The sequence below is a fragment of the Pan troglodytes genome, chromosome 5 (assembly GCF_028858775.2).
Source record: "Pan troglodytes isolate AG18354 chromosome 5, NHGRI_mPanTro3-v2.0_pri, whole genome shotgun sequence".
NCBI lineage: Eukaryota > Metazoa > Chordata > Mammalia > Primates > Hominidae > Pan > Pan troglodytes.
Genome location: NC_072403.2, coordinates 74,282,201 through 74,303,303, shown reverse-complemented (window position 1 = coordinate 74,303,303; position 21,103 = coordinate 74,282,201). Strand labels below are relative to the sequence as shown.

General features: G+C 31.6%; 1 protein-coding gene and 1 pseudogene across 15 annotated transcripts in view; both read left to right on the top strand.

Annotated features, from left to right (window-relative positions):
• The window catches only part of LOC129144272 (protein eyes shut homolog), a 773,546-nt gene that overhangs the window by 338,118 nt on the left and 414,325 nt on the right, over positions 1–21,103 (top strand). The window lies entirely within an intron of this gene.
• Positions 2,737–2,837, top strand: LOC112209627 (U6 spliceosomal RNA; annotated as a pseudogene).

The following is a 21,103-nucleotide window of genomic DNA, read 5'->3' as shown; positions in this document are numbered from 1 at the left end:
TCTGCAAATCTTCTAAATGACATTTTGATTTTAGGCAGATGTTGGTTTCAATTACATAATATTTTTTATTAGGAATATAAATTGAAAATTCCCAGTGAAGTCAACTAATTACATATTATTATCTCGAATGAGGTAATACATTGCAAGCTATAATTTAATTAATCCTACCTAGTGGCGTCTATACATATGTCTGATACACACTAAAAAACTTAATTATTTTAAGCAGATAAATCTGGCTCAATATTAGAACATCTTATTAATTCAGAAAATATTTAATTTTGTAAAAAAAAAATCTTTCCATGTTCTTACTTCTGTCTTTAAAATGTTTTTCATGTTTTATTAAAATCAAAATACATTGTTTTCTATAAAAATGATAAAAATATCCCTTAAATTTTAGGCTGATAATCTTACTATTAGAAAGTTTTTTTATACCCTAGTTATTTGTTTACTTCTTGCTGTTAATAAGAGCTGACCTCAATTTCACACTAAGTGTGAGGTCATAAGGTACTATTACAAGTGTATGACATATATTAACTCATTTAATTAAATTATTATTAAATTCTACTAATAGTTGCATGTAAGCATATTAAAAATTAAGATTAGTAAAACTTCTCAAAGTTTCTGTGAATAATTTTCAAATTAAAAATTAATTTTCCTTTAAAACATTTAACAAGGCAAAAGATATAAAATTATTTACTTTAAATGAATTGTTCAAATTACAGTTGTTCATTAATAACATACCATTGAATACATTTTTTTAAAAATTAGACACTTTAATTTGGAATCAATGTTTATAAAGATAAAATGTTGGAATATGCATTTAATAAAAAGAAATAAAAAGTATAGATCAGTGCCTATATTTAAGAAGTGCTAATTATAATGAGAAGTTTTCACTGTGGAAGTAGCAATTGTAAAAACAGTGTGTTTCATACTCAAATGACTTTATGTTTGCTAACTTTATTTTTTATTGTATTTGAGCAAACTCTTTAAGCTAATGACAAATCCAAGTTATGTGAGTTTAAAATGTGACAATACTATATATCTCTAAAGTACTATGTATCCCTAAAGTATTTGACAATACTGTATATCCCTAAAGAACTCTTAAGGATCTGTGATTGTGTATCTTTCAGATATTTATTTATTGAGCATTTACAGTGAAACAAGAATTATTAGATGCTAAAGGGGCATCTGAGTCGTTACTAGAGTGTCAAATAATGCATTTTGATTGAGGTAGTAAATACATAAATTCTTTGAATTAAACAAATGAAAGCATGGTCAAAATTGTGTGTGAGGTGTGTAAATAAACAAATTAATGGTATTTTCTCATTTATCCTCAAATGTGCTATTAGTAAACACTACAAACATGAGTCTTTATTATCTTTCTCTACTTTGTGCCACAATTAAAGGCTCCAACTTAGAATTGGCTACACTACTTATCTGCATGCATTGTTTTTCTATTAATCTAGAAATCTAGATTAATAGAATAGAAAAATTCTATTAATCTAGAAAATAGCAAAGACAAGTGAAGAATAAGTGATAACAACACTAATACCAGTAGTTTATAATTATAAGTACGCCAAAGGAAAAATAAAGCAAAAATTAAAAGAACTATGTGAGTACAAAGCATGTGTATACAGCAGTATCTCTGACCCATGAATAAAAGTTAAAAGGAAGATAAAGTATATGTGAATAAAATGGGTAATACCAAAAAAGGGTGAGTTTTGAGTTTGTCAGAAATTTTCATATTAATGATGAGCTAAGAAGGCATCAATATTTTAAAACAAAATTCTTCAGCATAAGTCTAGGGATGTTAAATGTTTCTTAGGTGTTGGATGTGGAGATGGGTCACCCCCATTTCGCAGGGAGTATCCTATTGCCACTGGTCTTAGGAGTGTAGGTGGCAGGAAAGCTTCAGCCCCTTAAGGGATTGCCTGAGTTGAGAAGCTGCCCTGCCCAAGGTCACACCCATTTCCAGAGCAGGGCACATCTGCATATCTGTGACTGACAGAGGGAGGGATATAGAGGCCTAGGCCACTTCCACTTCAAGCAAAACAACTCTGATTGGTCATTTTTACCTTCATAAATCACTGGGTCAGCTAAGTTTCTGGTCACCATATGGAAATCCACTTCTACCTCTGTCAGGACTACTTTCTTTCCCCCTTGATTCCACACACTAAACTCTGTCTCAACATCTGATTCCCAGAGAATCCAATCTGTAACATCTCGTAAATACAATGTAACTTTTAAAAATAATTATATATAAAATTGCACTTCATAAGAATGACTGCTTTTCCCCCTGTACCTAGGATAAAGTTACATTTATTCATAGCTGATTTTCTGTAGAAAGCATGGAACAGACATGGCAGAATCTAGAAAAAAAGGCTATAAAATCTGTGATAACTGTGTTGTATTTGAAGAAATGAATAGGCTAGGATTCTGATGACAGTAATCACACAAGCCAGAACCCAACAAAAACCTGGTTTGTTTTCAAACTGTGTAAGAATGTCAGAATTAGACATGCAATGTTAAAATAAGTGTAAAATTTAGACACATATCTTGTTTTTCACACTTTCTTTAAAAGGCAGCAGAGTCTCTAGTATCTTCTGTTTTACACACTAAACTATTTTGAAATCTGCCTATGATCACAGAATTTTTTGATGTGCTAAAGTGTTTAAAATACTCAGCTTTTAAAATTTCAATTAGTAAGTGCTAATTAGCATCTAAAATGAGGAAGAGGTCCTAGAGAGGTTGTAATAAAAACCAGGAAGATAAAAAGTTGAGAGGCATGGCCCCTGCGCAAGGATGACACGCAAATTCGTGAAGCGTTCCATATTTTTTTGTGATAGAATTCTCACAAAATAAACCCAGGGCATTACATGTTGACAAAAAAAAAAAAAAAAAAAAAAAAAAAGAAATTACTTTGAAACAGAGAAGAGTAGAATTGAAGAACAGAAGGTGGGAAATGAGCGGAAAAAAAGGAAACAAAATATTCTGAGGAAAGTAAAGGGAGGAAATGAACAAGGTCTTTTCTTCGTAAGGCTTATTTTTCTTGCCTTTGATTTAAAATGAGATACCAAAATCATCTTTGTGTACTTGAATGAATTGTTTGATTTTGTTTGATTTTATCTCACAATTGAATCTGACCAAAATGAAATTCCATTCAGCTACTAGTAGCTTTCTATTTCCAATACTTAATAATTATAGGCAACAATGTATACTAACCTTAATCTCAGTGTTGTTCTTTTGTTTTCAATTGTACAGATTTCAATAGAAATTTATAAGGTTTGAGAAAGATAACAACCCAATGCATTCTTTTAATTATAAAAATTTCAGAAAAATCTCCTAAGAAATTATTTTCTTCTATGAATTGACAACTCAAATATTTTAATTAGAAAGTTCTTCACCTGTCTTATATGCATCCCAATAAGGGAAACGTCATATGACTGGCCATCTATGCTATAGGCAGCTGGAGACAATTCTTGAATTTCTTACAGGAAGAGAGCCAAGATAACCATCAGCAAAACAATAGGTCATTGAGAACATCAAGGAAACCATTCTAAAGGAAAACAACAGAAGCCTCAGAAGGCAAAACAGAGCAGATGGCCCCAAGAATCTTTTGGACTAGGTTATTTTTGTGCTCGGTCCATAGCTTATGAAAGAAAGTGAATAAAGTGGAAGCAAATTAAGCATTGCATATGGATGTGGGTGTTAGTTTCTTAAGGTGAGAACCAAATTCACAAACCTAACATTAAATCAGAACTGTTGTTTCTAACTAGAATGGCATGCTGTATTGCTTACAGATAAGATTATGTAATCATGTTGAAAAGAATCATACATTGTGGACACAGCCTTCTTGAATGCAGTAATTTGGCTGAAACATAAACTGTGTTTATTTGCTTTGACCACTATTTTCATCAAGTCTTAAGTTGCTTTTTGTTTTCATAATATAATTACTAAAAACATTGCATTTGATATTGCCAAATTGTTAAAAAAAATAGAAAACAATTATTTCAAAGAAGTCAAAAACTTACTCTTCAAAAATACGTTTGTAAGAGCTTTATAAAGCAGTAAAGCAGTGTATACAAGTCTATGTGACTGTGTATGTATATGAGTGTGTGTGCCAATGAACAAAATATCCTATTGTGTTTATCTTTGAAGGCCATAAAAAAGTGTTAATAGAATAAGGACATGTTCTAATGCAGTTTCATGTCAATGAAGCAGTAATGGACAAGTGTTAAGTTGTCATAACCTGAAAATTAGCACATTCCATAACTGCAATCTCTATGAATTTTAATAAAACTTTTCACAGTTTTAAGAATGATTTCAGCTTTCCTCTTACAGTTTGGGCTAATCATATTAAGGAATTAAAATTGGAAAATTATAAAGCATAATACAATCATGTTAGTCATCTAACATCTTCTTTATCTTCATTTGTCATTGAATATTGTCCAAATTCCTCAGTACTTCACATTGGCCCTTAATGCCGTGCAGTGTGTGTATGTGTGAGATTACAATTCCTGATGGAGGCACTTGGAAAAGTGATGGGAGAAATGGGTGAGTTGTGTTTGTATCAGCTTGTTGCAAATACTAGGGAGTACTTGGAATTTAGTGGATAGGGCAAGTGATGTTTAACTTCCCTCAAATAATTTGTCTGAACAAAGAAAAATTTGTCCAAATTGCCAGTAATATTTCTGCTGAACAACACTTCATCGTAATCTGACTTGACTGTATTTCTGCTAGCTTACATTCATTTCATTCTAATTCACACACTACATCACAGGCAAACTGAGCATCCTATCTTCTTTAACCTGGGTCTTTGTACATTGTTTCCTTTTCCTGAAATGCTTTTCCTTTCTTCCATTCCCTGCCAACATGAGGCTAGACAACTAACTACTTTTCCCAGTTTCAGCCCACAGGTGGCTTCCTTAGCAAAGTGTTCCCTAGCTCCCTCATGATTCATTAGTTATTTATCTCTCTGCATCCGCAAAACACAAACCATTCCACTAATACGATGTGTGCACCTGTTTGTCTGATTTAACGTTGTTTGCATGCTGCTGCCTTCAGACAATGAATCACTTCTTATTCGTCTTTACATATGGAGACTCTAGCACATTGAAATCTATGTGTTCATTAAATGCCCAATTAATGTCAAATGAAAAAAAAATACAAAGAGCATATGAAAAAGTGAGTAAATCTATGCAAAAAAAGAAATACATAGAAATACATGTTACAGTGTTTGATCTGGGAAAGTGCTCTTGTTTTGAAAGAAATATCACACATATACACTAAAAAAATTATGAAAGATTTATGACACAGTACAGTAAATTTATAATTCTAATTATATATAATTATATACATATATTTACGTATATATACATATATATATACACACACACAGAGAGAGAAAGAAAGAGAGAGAGTCAGGTTCTGTGAAAATTGCTGGAAATTAGAAGTAGAAAAGCCAATATTGGTACCTACCCTCACAAATATTGCAACATTGGGGAAGACAGATGATTAAGCAAATGAATAAAACAAAGTTTAATTACTGATCTGAACTGTATTTAAAGTCTTACTTCTGTGCAACCTTTAAAAAAGTACTGAATCTTTCTGAATTTTAGCTTACAAAATATATAAAATTTAAAAGGAGACACTTCCTCTCACATACTGGTGATTATGTTATGAGGATTAAGATAGGTTATACAATCATCTAAGACGATGTCTGGAATGTGAGAATTCTTTAATAATTGATAACTAATATTATATGAAAACTGTATAAATTATTAGAATGGCTTTTTTTCTGTGCCTTCTCTTTTTCTCATAAAGTTTTAAGAATTAATATTTCTTACTACATTTTGTACTCAAAACCAGAAAATTTGCTTATAATATTTTATATGTTTCTTAATTTTTATGTAATAATATATTAGTTATTTATTTCATAGGCCAGTTTAGATTTAGATCCCATGAACACTGCTTTAACATGTCTTTTGACAATTTAGGATGAATTCAGGAATGTATCAAAGTACAATCAAGAACAATGTTTTGCTTTTTCTTTGCTTTTCGTTACTGTGACTTATTTCCCTCTGGCTTTTTCAGCTTTCTCTCAAGTTAATACTTTCTCAACTCTTAGATGCCTGATATCTTGTCTTGCCATTAATCACTGTGAACTTAACAGCTAGCACAACTCTCAGTATTATCTTGAGTTTAATTCTGTGTACACAGCAATGAATCAAAGTCATGAAAACAGAGGATTGTACCTCTTCAAATCAAAGCATTTAAAAACATTTATATCATTTAAACTTTCAGGCTTAAAAATACTTTTAGTTCTGACAGTTTTCTCTTTGAAGTTAATATAGTTTAAACACACTATCTGGTAAAATTTTACTTGATGAAAAAGTATTAATTAGCTATAATTATTGAAGGTGATTTTGCCAAAAAATTAATGGCTTCATTAAAAGTATTAACATTTTATTGTTTTTTCTAAAACTACTGTTTCTGTGTTTATTACTCAATATTGATGTATTATCTCTTGTGTCTTAACACCCTTTGGACAAATGATAAACTATAAATTTGCTACATATATGATAAAACAAGTGATCAATTGGGTCCACTAATTGACATTAGGCAAAGTGACTGAGTTTTTGAAAATATTTCTCTATGATTGATTAAAAAAACCTCTGGGTTAAAACCATGTTATTTATACTATGAAAATTTTCAAACTCTACTACTTTTAGTTCAAATTTTATTTCTCCTGAATTATGAGTAGTAAACATGAATCTTATTGATATTATAAGCTAATTGGGAAATTTTATGTGGAAAATTATATATCATAACATTATGGAAACAAATAGTTTAGGAATTTAAACATTCAGTACATATTAACTTGTTTCTAAAATATTATCTCTTAAAAAGGAAGTTCAGAGAACATCAATAAAGTAGAACTGAATTCAAGATTTTCCATGACGGTTAAATATGAAAACATGATATATTATTTCTATATAAAGGCAAATATTTTAAAAGAATACCTTTTTGGTTTATTTCTGCACTGTTGAGACTGTGTCTTAGTACACATCTTATTAACCAATGATTTTGCTATCTGTTTGAATGTATGCTTTGGCTGTCAGGTAAATTTTTTCATAATCAAAAGTAAGTTTGAATAAACCTAAAATCACATGAAGGAGGAAATCATTAGATCCAAAAAGGGCTTCAAGTTTAACAAGTTAAAATATAAATTAGCAGGCAAATTTAATTTTATGCTTTTTTGTTTTAAAAAAAGTGGTAAAATTTTATTCAAAATATTTATCGCTCTGATTTTCTCTTAGGAGAACTTTATAGTTTAGTTGTTAAAGATGAATACTATTATACTTCCCTAATAAATTAAGTTAAACTATAGGCCTGAGCAAAGCAAGCCTTAGCTATTTTTATGTGATCAGTACACAGGATTAATAAAAGTGATCATTTTCCACCTAGTACAAAAAGTTATAAGAAATATTCAATCATGGTGGATTGGTGAACCTAGACCTTTGGCTTGTCATACTAGGAACACTTAAATAACCATAAAAATAATTATCAAAACATTAACAATCAAAACTATCCAAGGAGTTTTAAAGACCTTTTTTTTTTTCAGGTACCAACTTGGCAGGCATTAAATTCACTTTCATTTGTTAATGCAGCATTTATTCTAGAGATCTTTTGTCAGATTAATCGAGAAACAAATGCTATGCATAAAGTATTTGGATGTTAAAATAGAAACAAGATAAGGTCTTAGGTGTAGACAGGTAACAAGCTAGTGAAGACTGAAAAAGCATGAATTAATTGAATACATCATTGAGAAATGGAAGCGCAATATATTGGTCCTGCTTCTAGCATCTAAGTATAAATATAATCAAATAGTTGATATAGTTCATTACTTTTCTGTGAAATAAAGGAATTTGTAAAGATGACCTGTTGGGCTCTATAGCAGAAAATGTCATAATTGCAACTAATAATATTTATACTAAATGTTAATCTTGGCTAGAATAGAAGCTCCTAACATAGAAGACCTAAGGTAGACTGCCTAGCAGAATGTTTACCTGGTATTATTCTTTTTATTTTATAGAACAACAAAACCCAATATTTAAAAGGAGGATCAGAAATACTTTATAATTGGCCTAAAGTCACATAGTTTATAGGTGCCTTAAAGGATTACAATCCAACCCTCTCCAAAGACTGACCTTTCCGCTAAGCTGCCCAGCATCCTGGTCTCCCTGTATTAGTAGGCCTTGTGGCAAAATAAACACCACTTGTTTATGTTCTTTTTATATAAACTTTCTTGTGAAGGAGGGGAGAATAAATCAATTACATCAACTTTAAACTAGAAGACTTTGAGTCCCATCCTGTACTTGTTTAAAGTCAAAAGTTAGCACTGTGTTGTTGTCTTTAGAATCCACAAAGCCAAAATTTAGTATGGGAAGGTTTATTGAAGATAAGCTTTTAAAAAACAGTGCCTGAAATTAGTAAAAAAATATATTTTGAGACTATATTGAAGAATAGTGACTCTAGTGTACAATGGGAATATGTGGGTTAAGGAAATTGACTACTCTGGTTCCTTGACAGCAATTTTCAGTAATATGCATATAATTAATGTCCTTCTAATAAAACTGCAGTCTTTAGATTTCAGACACAGACACAGGGACCTTACTTTTAACCATTGAACCATGCTTTAATAATTATTATTAAAGTCTATTATTACTATTATTATTACTTGTTCCATCCAGCTTAGGTTAATTATTTAAAGTGTTCTTCTGATCTTATGGATATAAAGAAAAAGGTATAGGAACTAACATGAGGATTAACTTAGATTTTTTTCATTTAATTTAGACTTATATTTGATTAATATTCTTAACAGTAAGGGAATATTACTACATATATGTGTACATAATGTATATGTAACTATATATGAATATATGTGTATATGCACGTATGTGTATATATGTGTATATGCACGTATGTGTATATGTGTATATGCACATATGTGTATATATGTGTATATGCACATATGTGTATATATGTGTATGTGTGTATATGATGTATACGTATGTGTATAGACATATATGTGCCTATACACATATGTTTATATGTGTGTATATGTGTATATGATGTATATGTATATGTGTATATACACATATGTGTGTATACATGTATGCGTATCATGTGTCCATAAATATATGTATATACATACATGTGTCTATACATATAAGTATATGCACATATGTGTATATATGTGCATATGTGTATGGCGTATATGTACATATGGCTATATGTGTACATATATGTACACATATATGTCTATATGTGTACATATATGTATGCATATATGGCTATATGTGTACATATATGTATGCATATATGTATGCATACATGTCTATATGTGTGCATATGTTTGCATGTATGTATACACATATGTCTATATGTTCATATATGTGTATGATGTGTACATATATGTGTGTGATGTGTACATATATGATCCACATATATGTATATGCATATGCATGTATGTAGACACATACATATCACATATATGCATACTCCCATATGTCTATATGTATATATGTGTGTATATTTACAGATATGTGTACATATACATATACGCACATATGTATATATACATATATGTACATATGTATGTGTATGTATGTGTATATATGTACATATGTATGTGTATGTATATGTGTATATATACATATATGTACATATGTATATGTATATGTGTATATATACATATATGTACATGTGTATGTGTATATGTGTATATATACATATATGTACATGTGTATGTGTATGTACATATGTATATATACATATATGTACATATGTCTGTGCATGTGTATATGTATATATACATATATGTACATATGTCTGTGCATGTGTATATGTATATATACATATATGTACATATGTCTGTGCATGTATATATGTATATACATATATGTACATATGTATGTGTATGTACATATGTATATATACATATATGTACATATGTATGTGTATATGTATGTATATATGTACATATACACATATGCATGTGTGTGTGTCTATATATATATTTATTTATTTATTTTTTTTTTTATTTTTATTTTTTGAGATGGAGTCTCGCTCTGTCACCCAGCCTGGAGTGCAGTGGCACAATCTTGACTCACTGCAACCTCCACCTCCTGGGTTCAAACAATTCTCCTGCCTCAGACACCCAGATACCTGGGACTATATGCATGCTCCACTAAGCCCTGCTAATTTTTTTGTAGTTTTAGTAGAGACGGGGTTTCACTATGTTAGCCAGGATGGTCTCAATCTCCTGACCTCGTGATCTGCCCCCCTGACCTCCCAAAGTGCTGGGATTACAGGCATGAACCACTGTGCCTGGCCTATTCATTTTTTAAATTCATGAAAAACAGTAGTTTACAGCAGTATGAAGTAATAAAATTGCCTTACCATAAAATAAATAATAAAATTTCTAAGTTCTTAAACTTTAGAATGCATAAGAATATTCAAAATTTAGAATTCTAAGCCCATATAATTCAAACCCAATAATCAAAATCAATAGTCCTGAGGTGAGACCAAGTAATGAATATCGACTATAAGATATTGATATTTAGATAGGAAATAAAGTATCAGGTATTTCAGGAGTCACTAAGAAATGCTGAAATTTTCATATATGAAGAACTCTAATTATTAGAAAAATTATAGTCATATTTTTTAAAGAAGAAAACACAAATAATTCAATGGTCTAAAAGCAACACAATTTAAATAAAATTACTATAAATTCTAACGGGGTGTATGAAGTAAATAAACCAGGCTTTCAGTTACAGTACAGTCATATTTTTGGGAATGAATCATGTCACAAAAAAGAAAAAGATCTCCAGAAGTCCTCTATGAAGAAATGACATTTAGTTTTTCAAGCAAGCAAATTTAACGGCTTCAGATATGACTTTGGCCTTGAACTTGCTGTGTCATTCCTTGATATGTCTGAGCAGGATTTAGAAAATAGTACTTCTGAATGTCCTTGCAAAGGTCAATTCATTTCTCTGGTTCTCAGTGTCCTCCTCTGAAAGCAGGAGAATTTGAAGTAGATATATATTTAGTCCCTTCAAGTTCTACAGTTCTGTGTTTTTAGGTTGACTTTGCTTACTTTACCTATTTCGTAGGTTGACTTTGCTTACTTTACCTATTTCCTTAGCACATTTAAATGGTGCTAAGGAAAAGTTCCTGTGTTCCTCAGAATATTTTCCACTGTAATTATATTAACATAATCTTTTTGATGCACAGTTTTGATCTGCAACCGTCTGTCAACACATAGAACAGCTGAAAGACCTAACTGTTTAGTGAATTTTTTATAAGTCCTGGAAAGATTTTGTCATTCCATCTCAGAGGAGTCATGATTTCTAAAATACAATTCTTTCATAATGCATTTTCAAATAAGAGTTTTAGAAAATGGGAAAATCTGTTCATGAACATTCGTAAATAGAACAGATCTAAAACTAACACATATAGTGTCAAAATATAGTGCAAAAATATTAAAAAGTAAAAGTTCTTAAAAATATAAATATTGAGATGATACAAAATATAAAAATTTAAATCCTGAAGAGACATAATGTGCAATGAGTGAATTTCATAAAATTCAGTATTATGCTATGTTGATATTAAACGTTGAAAATAAATACTAATAAAAATGGTTTGTAGCAAAAAATATTATCAGCAAAATACACACATTTGTTATTGCTCCATGATTCACAAAACATGACAAATCAAGTCATTAATGAATTTAATTAATTAATCTTATTATTTTTCAGAAGCATATATTTAGTTCCTATGATGTGCCAAACACACACACACAGTTTAATATATATAGATATATATATACACTGTTTAATATATATATTTATATACATATACAGATACTGTTTTTTATATATATACTGTTTAAATATATATATTATATATAAACATATATAATATAAATATATAATATAAATAAATAAATAAATAAATAAATAAATATATATGTATATATATATATACACACACATATTTTTTTTTCTACACAAAGGAATTAAGTCAGGTTCCTAAAGCAGTATTCCTGGTGAAGCAGACATTAATATAAATTAATGTTATTAGCCATATCAAAAAAATTTCTCAACGATACTTTATGCTACATCCCAAACACCTTCCAGTGTAGAAGTATATGGTGTGAGTACAAAAAAAATTAGCTTTACATGGTCAGCTTTATGAGGATGTTTATGGAGGAAATGTGGGGAAGACTCATTAAAGACAAGCAAAAATTACTTGTGAGCAGTAAAGTAAAAGATATCACCAGCTTGCACGTCCTATTAATACGTTTCTCAAACTCTATTCTCTGGGATTTTTTTCTTGATATTATAATGGGTCTTCCAAATGAGGAAAATTTTCATTTTCATAAAATTTAGAAAATGTATTAAATTAAAGTCAAGGGGGCTTTTGGTTTTGTTTTTGGGGTTTTAATTTTTTTTTTTTTATTGAAGGTTGTTTATAAACTAACATGCATTGTAAGTTTTCAAGACAGTTTCAAGTAGACATATGGTATTGAATCTATCAAATGTTTCTCACTCCTGTTCATCTTGGAACTATTTATGCATAGAAGGCCCTGTCCAGTGAGCATTGTTTACGTATCACTGGTATAGAGTAAAATGCATGCTTGAACAATTGCTTAAAAAGCCACTGCAACTTTAACTTCACCTTTATTTTAAGCTCATCTGTATTTATCCATTTGTTCCATTGACTTTCACAATTATGTGATTTATCCTTTTTGAATCACTTAATTTTTTCTCTGAAAACTCTATGCACTAAAACAGCTGTTTAACCTTTCCAATGCTGTTTTATTTGTCTGAAACACCCCCTCCTCCTTGTCTGCTTGACAAGCACTTATTTGCCCTCCACTGTCACCTTTTATCTTTGGTTTCATCTGGCCATTATGAACTGTTCACTCATTTGTCTTTTATCAGCTGCTGTTTAAAGATAGATCCATTACAGTACTTTTCATATTATAGTTTTATGTCTATGAATGTTTGTTGAGTTTAATTAAATTGAAATACAGGAATGAGAACTGGGCATGATTGGGGTTGAAATTGTGAGGACACACATAAGAGCAAATGTCCTTAACCTGATAAGCAACTTCAGCAAAGTCTCAGGATACAAAATCAATGTGCAAAAGTCATAAGCATTCTTATACACCAATAACAGAAAAACAGAGAGCCAAATCATGAGTGAACTCCCATTCACAGTTGCTTCAAAGAGAATAAAATACATGGGAATCCAACTTACAAGGGATGTGAAGGACCTCTTCAAGGAGAACTACAAACCACTGCTCAACGAAATAAAAGAGGACACAAACAAATGGAAGAACATTCCATGCTCATGGATAGGACGAATCAATATCATGAAAAATGGCCATGCTGCCCAAGGTAATTTAAAGACTCAATACCATCCCCATCAAGCTACCAATGACTTTCTCCACAGAATTGGAAAAAAACTACTTTAAAGTTCATATGGAACCAAAAAAGAGCCTGCATTGCCAAGTCAATCCTAAGCCAAAAGAACAAAGCTGGAGGTATCACTCTACCTGACTATACTGCAAGGCTACAGTAACCAAAACAGCTTGGTACTGTTACCAAAACAGAGATATAGACCAATGGAACAGAACACAGCCCTCAGAAATAATACCACACATCTACAACCATCTGAATTTGACAAACCTGACAAAAACAAAAAATGGGAAAATGATTCCCTATTTAATAAATGGCGCAGGGAAAACTGGCTAGCCATATGTAGAAAGCTGAAACTGGATCCCTTCCTTACACCTTATACAAAAATTAATTCAAGATGGATTAAAGACTTAAATGTTAGACCTAAAACCATAAAAACCCTAGAAGAAAACCTAGGCAGTACCATTCAGGACATAGGCATGGACAAGGACTTCATGTCTAAATCACCAAAAGCAATGGTAACAAAAGCCAAAATTGACAAATGGGATCTAATTAAACTAAAGAGCTTCTGCACAGCAAAAGAAACTACCATCAGAGTGAACAGGCAACCTAGAAAATGGGAGAAATTTTTTGCAATCTACTCATCTGACAAAGGGCTAATATCCAGAATCTACAAAGAACTGAAACAAACTTACAAGAAAAAAACAACCCCATCAAAAAGTGGGCAAAGGATATGAACAGACACTTCTCAAAAGAAAACATTTATGCAGCCAACAGACACATGAAAAAAATGCTCATCATCACTGGCCATCAGAGAAATGCAAATCAAAACCGCAATGAGATAGCATCTCACACCAGTTAGAATGGCGATCATTAAAAAGTCAGGAAACAACAGGTGCTAGAGAGGATGTGGAGAAATAGGAACACTTTTACACTGTTGGTGGGACTGTAAACTAGTTCAACCATTGTAGAAGACAGTATGGCGATTCCTCAAGGATCTAGAATTAGAAATACCATTTGACCCAGCCATCCCGTTACTGGGTATATACCCAAAGGATTATAAATCATGCTGCTATAAAGACACATGCACACGTATGTTTATTGCAGCACTATTCACAATAGCAAAGACTTGGAACCAACCCAAATGTCCATCAATGATAGACTGGATTAAGAAAATGTGGCACATATACACCGTGGAATACTATGCAGCCATAAAAAATGATGAGTTCATGTCCTTTGTAGGGACATGGATGAAGCTGGAAACCATCATTCTCAGCAAACTATTGCAAAGACAAAAAACCAAACACTACATGTTCTCACTCATAGGTGGGAATTGAACAATAAGAACACTTGGACACAGGGCAGGGAACATCACACACTGAGGCCTGTCGTGGGGTGGGGGGAGGGGAGAGGGATAGCATTAGGAGATATACCTAATGTAAATGATGAGTTAATGGGTGCAGCACACCAACATGGCACATGTTTACATATGTAACAAACCTGCACGTTGTGCACATGTACCCTAGAACTTAAAGTATAATTGAAAAAAAGAAAAACTGAAATAAAACCCAAAATATGAATGTTTAAATTTGGAGGTGTTTGAAATTGACAAAAAGCATAATGCCAGAGACTGTTTTATCAAACGTTTGCATAAAGGAGATATCAAAATCTCTAAGCCATTATAATAGGAATAAAAATGAATCTTCCCCACTTGAAAATATTTTTGTAACAGTTTTGGATGCCAAGTTTCTTAAAGAAGATTCTTCTATACAGTTCTTAAAGAAGCATACATGAAGTACTCTTTAAAATTTTAAGTTATATTAACATGTCCATATGTTATTCTGTGGGTAAAGTAAGTTCTGTACTTAAATATCATATGGTAACCAATCTAAATTACTATCTTTATTTTCTCAATTTCCCATTATAATTGTGGCGATAACAATGAAAGAAACTGATTTCCGTGAAAAAACTGCATACTGAAGAAATCCTAAAATTCCCTTTTTCTTTCTATATTTCAACTATCATCTAAGAGTTAATGTTCATGCATGAATTTGCAAGTATCCTAATAGAAAACAGCTTTTAATCTCATGTTACCATTAAAAAACACTAATATATGTTTTTCTCTCTTTAATCCTGTAATTAATTTTTGACACTGAGCACACCCATAACTGCAGTTGTTAGGATATTGCTTTATTATTTTGAAATAAATTTCACATTATGAGCCATTTTAGTAAAACAGCAGAGTTGCATAAATTCAGTGGAATCATCTGCAACATTTTCTGTAGTATAAAGAAAAAGAGAAACATAATAAATTAAGTTTTCCTTTTATATACAGACTTTCTATTCTGCTACCAATCAGCCAGCTTATACCAAAATAGTATACTTTATTACTTACTGTAGATTTCTAATTTTTACTTTACATACCTGTTAAAACCTGCTTTCCCTTTATGCTTGCTACAGAATTGTCTTGGCCATTCTTGACTCTGTTTTTGTGTATTAAGTTGTAGGTTTTGATTAGAAATTTCCTGAATTTGTAAATTATTTTTGGGAGAATGGTTTCTTTAAATAAAATATTAAAATTTCAACCATTCTTTATATCTATTCAGATATTTTTTATTTCAATAAAGATTTATAATTATCTTCATACATATCTTGAACATCTTTTCTAATTATTTATTGAAGGTATATAGGACATTTATCTATTTTGTATATTGATATTTTCTCAGCAATCTAGATGAATACTTTTTCTGAAAGATTGTCACTATGTTGATTTACAATATAGAACAGGGTTCTCAACCATTTGCAGCAGAATACTGCTGTGTCACAAATGGTTTACAATTGAGGGAAGATATTGATCTGGTTCCTTTAGCAATTTCTGTGTTTCCCCTGAAATGAAAAATGCTGGGAAGCACTGAATAGACAATCAAAACATCATTTTTTTTTTCTTATTTTTTCTTCTTGTCACATTGCTCTGGCCGAGACCTTTCATATGGCTTTGAATAGATGTGGTGATTGCAGTCTACCTTCTCTTGCTCCTCATTTTCAAATAAAACGTTTGTAATGTTTCACCCTTAAAAATGATGAAAAAAATAATGTCTGTTGTTGGTTGTTAGTAAGTAGCCATTGTCAGATTTAGAGATTTCCGTTTCATTCCAAATGCTCTGGCATTTAATCTTCAAAAGTATGTGGAATTTTATTAAATATTTATTCCAGCATCCAAAAAGATGAGCCATGATTTTGTTTCATTCCATCTGCTAATATGGCCAATTACATTGATAGTTTTCTTTGCTATTAGACTTTTCTTCTACTTTTGGTTATATGTATTTTAAAATAAAATGCTCTGTTTAGTGTTATATTGATTTGTTAGGACAATCGTAAAAAAAAGTGCCATGTACTGGATGGCTTAAAAACTAAAATTTAATATTTTCACATTTCCGGAGACTAGAAGTTAGAGATTAAAGTATCAGCAGGGTTGTTTCTTCATAGGCCTCTCTGTTTTCGCCTTTTAAATGGCCATCTTGTGTCCTCACATGGTCTTCCCTCTGTGCCTCTATGTCCTAATCTCCTTTACTTATAAGGACACTAATCATATTGGATTAGGGCCCACCCACATGTCCTCATTTACCTTAATTATATCATTAAAGGCGCTATGTAAAAATACAGTTACTTTCTGAATTATTGGGGTGGGGGCTGGGACTTCACCAAATGAATTTTGACAAGGACACAATTCAGTCCTTAGTAAGTGTGAAAATATTTCTATTAAGGTTTTTTTCATTTAGAGATAATTGTAGATTCACATGCACTTGTAGGAAATAATAAAGGAGGATTCCATGGGCCCTTCACCCAGTTAAAATTGTTAACTTTAAAGTTAACAATGTAATCTCTCTCTTTTTACTTAGTAATTCCATAAGAGACTGTAAACATGCTTACATAATCATTTCCTTTTAAGTTTTTGTGATAATCAGCCCATAAAAAGACATCTATTGTTAAATAATATGTATTTGTATTCATATATATAAAACAAAATTTTATTAGAAAATTTGTGAAAATAGAACTACTAAATAGCAAATCATAACATGTGAACTGTTATAATCTTTGACTTACAGAAATTCCTTTAAGTCTCATAAAGGCTTTATCATCATAAATAATTAATATTACATTGATACTTTCATCTACTGTCCCACAAGGTCAACATTTAATTATATAGGTAACATTTTAAGCATGTTGTTTTTTGAGGTTATTTTATAGCTCTGTAACCAATTAATGAAACCCAATAGGTACAGTAATTTGTCCTTCAATTTTTTTTCTTAAATCAGATAGAAAATATCTTATTTAACATAAAATCTGGTGACTTTAGATGTGTGATATTAATTTACTCATCTATTAATTATTTAATATACTAACCCAGTAATAATGCAAAATACAAGCCATGCAGAATACTAGTCCTTCTGTCCCCAAGAGCCTATGTATAATAAATATTAAGAATACTAGGAATAGTAGAGATAATTAGATAATAAAGGTACAGAAAAGAAAGAGATATTTAATTGAAATGAGACAAACAGGTCTTCACAGAGAAGTAGCAATATAAATTAAGCCTTAAAATATTAATACATTTTCATATTAAGGGAACATTTTAGATATAAAGAGTAGCATATGTCAATGTTTCTAGCATTAAATGCATCTTTCAGGAGAAGAAGGATGATGAGAGATTTTAGGCGCTATGCAGCCTCTCATAGATGAAACATTTAAGTTGAAGTGACACTTTAAAAATTTTCCTTATTTAAAAATTTTTGTGGCCGGGCGCGGTGGCTCATGCCTGTAATCTCAACACTTTGGAGGCCAAGGCGGGCCGATCACAAGGTCAGGAGATCGAAACCATCCTGGCTAACATGGTGAAACCCCGTCTCTGCTAAAAATACAAAAAATTAGCTGGGCGTGGTGGCGGGCGCCTGTAGTCCCAGCTACTCGGGAGGCTGAGGCAGGAGAATGGCGTGAACGTGGGAGGCAGAGCTTGCAGTGAGCCGAGATTGCACCACTGCACTCCAGCCTGGGCAACAGAGCGAGACTCCGTCTCAAAAAAAAAAAAAAAAAAAAAAAAAAATTATGCAAACCTAGGAAAATGTCCCTGATATAACCTGTTGTTGTTGTTGTTTTAATATTGCCTCTTCCTTCTGCAAAATTTTATGTCACAATACTTGGTGCTTCTCTTCATCTCTGGATAATGACTTATGTCTTCAACAAGGTCCACATTCTTAGCAAAGCTTAGTTCTTGAGGGCTCTCAGCACTATGCTGCACTATTCACTCCTCCACATTGCTCTCCAATCACTCTGCCTTTTTAAAATGTTCACTGAAGATCAGGGAAAATAAAAAATGGTTTATCTGGGATGATTATGAGGTCAGCTGTATTTCTGTTGAAAGTGTGATGCTTAGGAAGAGCTGTGACTGATGTGGTAGGAAATAGAGGTCTTTGTCATTCTCTAAGCCACAGAAGTGATTTGAAGAAGAGGTATATTTCATATTTCAAATCTCATTCTCAAATTAAACCCAAACATGGCATTTCAACTTGTTAATTTTTCCTCTGGGCCAAAAGAAAGATTAAAAGTAAATGAAATTAATTAAAGAGCCAAATCGTGATCAAGTAAAATAAAAAGTAAGTGCATATTCAAATGTTAAAGTCATTACTTGGTTCATTCTAGTACCATTTTTATTAACAAATAATCTTATAAAGCTATCAAATTATTAACAACTCCCGAAATATTTCTGTTTTGCCTTCTGAAAAACGTACTAAATCTGTCCCTAAGAGTCTGTAGGCTGACCCCAAATTTTAAATGTTTCAGAGCCACTAAATTTGGCTGGGTGTTATTACTTTCATCTCTCATATAATGAGTTTACACATGATTTAATTATTTCCATGATTAATCTCAAACATTCTCTTAATCACACATTTACAGCACTGAAAAGAGATGACCATGAAAATATAATCTTGTTGAAGCATTCTGTTTTTTTTTTTAATCATGTACCCTGGTGAGTCCCACAAAATGTTAAGACCCGGAATGAATAGAGTCCATCAGGTCAGGTTCCAATGCCTCCAATTGCAGATGAAGTGACTGACATTCTAGAAGAGCTAGTGATTGTCATAAAATTGATCCTTCCTTGCCCTTTAAAATACCGTCTTCACTTGGACTCCAGGACACTACATATTGGCTTCCATGTCTTTGCTATCTTCATTTCCTTTGTATTCTTGTCTAGTTTTATATATTTAAAAACAATCCATAACCTGAAAAGCCTCAATAGACTTTTCCCATGGACTCCATAGTTTTGTATCTAACTGCCCACTTGATGTGTTTCCTTAATGGTACCTATTATATATTGATGTATCTTAAATTCAACACTGTAACTTAATTTCACAAAACAAACACGTGATATCCACCCCCTCCCATTCCTCCCTGAATTATCAGTCTATCTTCTCAGTTGGCCAAGGTTAAAAAACAAACAAAAACCTTGCAGTCTTTTTTTTTCTTGACTTCTCCTTTCTCTTACATTCTTACTTAATCTCTCAGAAAAGTTTGTTGCTCTTACCTACAAAATACATTTAAAATCTGACCACTTCTCACCCATTTCATTGCTGCCATGTCAGTGGCAGCTTCTGCCTTTTACCTCCAACAGCAGGGAGAACAATTCTGCTCAAATGTGGGTCAGAGCATGTCAATTTGCTAAATCCCCTTCTGTGTAGAAGCTTTTATATCACTAAGAAGAGGAGCCTTCAAAATGTCCTGGACCTAAATTGTCTGACCTCCTTTCCTTTTGGACCTGGTCTCCCACGTCTGTACTCCTCTCATTCTTTCACAGTCATCTTGGTCTCCTTCTTGTTCTGCATAGTTAGGCATTTCCTTACCACATTATTTAAAAATGAACCCTATACCCATACCTGAGCAACCCCACCCTCTTTTGTTTCATTTTTTTCATAATACTCGTCTGCATCTAAATTATTATAAATTATAATGGTTATTACATTATCATAGGTTTTGTGTGTATGTATGTACCTATGTATGTACTTATTTTTCTGTGTTCTCCCACCAGAATTTAAGTTCAAGGAGGTGATATATGGTTATCTGTTTTGTTCATTATTTTATCTCCAGTCCCTAGGAAAGCATCTGACACAATAATTTTATGTTTCATATAAATAATTAACTTCCAAAAACCCTATTTATAAAACAGCTATTGCAATCCTGTCTTATGAAAAGATTAATTTTTACCCTTACTCTGAAAATACAGCAACAATCCTCTAATGTTCTATCTACAAATATGAGTAATATTTATCTTACTTTTATGGATCATAAGATTTTAATTAACTGGGTTTAGAGAATGCCATTATTATTGGATATTTTCTTGGTTTCCAGAAGGAATCTAGTGAGGAATTGTTTTTGGTATTCTAAATTATTTTTAAAATGTACAATAACAACCTCCCACCAGAGATAGTTGCTCAACATTGTCAATACAAGCCTTGTGAAAGATTTATATTTGATCTTCAAAAATTCAGAAATGTTCAAAGAATGATGAATTGCATTTAAATTTGTTATTTATTCATGAGTTTAATGTTAAAATAAACATT